The following is a 2,282-nucleotide window of genomic DNA, read 5'->3' as shown; positions in this document are numbered from 1 at the left end:
CACACACACACACACACACACACACACACACACAAAACAAATACCATTTACGGTAATTAAAAAAAGAGTTCTTAAGTGATTATTCTAAATAAAGTCCTGGTCAAAAGATGTGCATTCAGCCATATGTCTCTTGTTTGTTCTTTGGTCCACTAATTATGTTTTTCTTAGCTAAGATTATAGACCTGGAAGCTAGCCTTCCTGGGTTCCAGCCATGGGTCCCTGGACCAGTTTATGACTTGGCACAGGTGGCTAAAATGCTGTGCCTCAGCTTTTGCATTGACACATTTGGGGAATATTGATAGCACCCCCTTGTGACTTTGAGCTGGGTATAAAGCTTTTAGAGCCAGGCAGTGGTGGTGCATGCCTTTAATCCCAGCACTTGGGAGGCAGAGGCATGCAGATTTCTGAGTTTGAGGCCAGTTGGTCTACAGAGTGAGTTTCAGGACAGCCAGGGCTACACAGAGAAACCCTGTCTCAGAAAACAAAAAGAAGCTTTTAGAACAGTGGCCAGTATAATGCTTGTGATGTTAGCTGGTTCACTATATGTGTACATGTGTCTGAGTGTCTTTGTATGTGTGTGTGTGTGTGTGTGTGTGTGTGTGTTCGTGTGTATGTCTATGTTGAGTATGTGTGTGTGAATGTATGTGTGTGTGAGTGTATCTGTGCATGAGTGCATTTGTATGTGTGTATACTTATGTGTGTGTGAATGTGTGTGTCCATGTATATGTTTGTATTGAGTATGTGTGTATGTGTGAATGTATGTGTGAGTGTGTTTGTGAATGAGTGTGTATGCATGTGCTGAGTGTGTCCGTGTGTGACTGTATGTGTAAATGTGTGCCAAGCTTCCTAAACTAGTGCACATTTGGGACACACTTGGCCTTCTGTAGCTGCAAGTTTAGGGCCCCAAATTCCAACTGTGGAAAGAAAAGCTTTGTGTATACAGGGAGAAGTACGTTTCTGAAACATACAGACCTTTTCTGTCAGTAATCTGTAACAACACAGAAGTGCGACAACTTACATCGTGTTGACATTAGGTGTAGTGAGTGATCTGGAGGTGCTTAAGATAGTCTTTAATATATGTGTAGGAGCTGTGCAAATGCTCTCTACTCAAATGAAAGGCTCTAACATCTCGGGGGGGGGGGCGTTTCTGATATCCCCAGAGAGTTCTAGGACTACATACCAAGACACCACTGTTCAGGGGACAAATGTGATGTGTGACACTTCCCCAGTCCTGTATTCTAGTGTATGTTATGAGTGGGGATGATATTGGTGGCAAGTGCTGCAAGAGAGCTCTAGACCATGTTCTCAGGGGAGAGGGGTAGCAAGGATGGGGGCTCTGAGTGGAGCGCAGCTCATTGTGTAAAATCATGGCTTTCCATCTGGTGGCTTTCCCTCAGTTTGTTTGCTTTTCTTGCAGACAGACATCTTTCCCTCTGTATCCATGGGTATGGGAAGAGGTCTCCAATGCCTTCTATGTTTTTTGTTTAAAAGGGACAATTGAGTCATGTCTTAGAGTTTTACTGCTGTGATCAGATACCATGACCAAGGAAACTCTTTTTTTATTTTATTTTATTTTATTTTATTTTATTTTTTTGTAAACTCTTATAAGGACAACATATAATTGGGGCTGGCTTAGATTCAGAGGTTCAGTCCATTAACATCAAGGTAGGAATATGGCAGCATCCTGGCAGGCATGGTGCAGGAGAAGCTGAGAGATCTACATCTTCTTCTGAAGACTGCTAACAGAATACTGACTTCCAGGCAGCTAGGATGAGGGTCTTGAAGCCCACACTCATAGTGACACACCTACTTCAACAGGGCCACACATTCTAATAGTGCCACTCCTTGGGCCGAGGATATACAAACCATCACAGGTCATTTTGACAGGATCCTTGCTGCTTAAAGGTCCAGGTTCTTGGAGTGGGGGAGAAATGGCCAAGGGTATGTTTCTGGAACATGGGGTTGAATTGTATCCCCCATGGTCAATGAAAATAGGCAGAAGGGAGCAGCTGGCAGAGACCAACTTCTGAGGAGCCCAGTGCTGAACACACCCAAGTTCTCTTAAACAATAGAGCATGTTTGGGTCTGGAAGGGGAGGGGAAAAGGAGAGGTGGAGACATGTGGGTGAGCTTGCCTGTGCACCTGAGCACTAAGCCTAGCTGAAAGTCAAAACTTAGCGAACTAGAAAGAACGGAACTCATATAGTTCACACAGTAGGGCTTCTTCTTCTTCTTCTTCTTCTTCTTCTTCTTCTTCTTCTTCTTCTTCTTCTTCTTCTTCTT

General features: G+C 43.7%; 1 protein-coding gene across 4 annotated transcripts in view; it reads right to left on the bottom strand.

The window, feature by feature from the left end:
* The window catches only part of Ly86 (lymphocyte antigen 86), a 71,251-nt gene that overhangs the window by 32,965 nt on the left and 36,004 nt on the right, over window positions 1–2,282 (bottom strand). The gene's annotated exons all lie outside the window — the stretch shown is intronic.

This window comes from Mastomys coucha, unplaced genomic scaffold, assembly GCF_008632895.1.
Source record: "Mastomys coucha isolate ucsf_1 unplaced genomic scaffold, UCSF_Mcou_1 pScaffold7, whole genome shotgun sequence".
Taxonomy (NCBI): Eukaryota; Metazoa; Chordata; class Mammalia; order Rodentia; family Muridae; genus Mastomys; species Mastomys coucha.
This window is presented reverse-complemented; position numbering and strand designations above follow the sequence as displayed.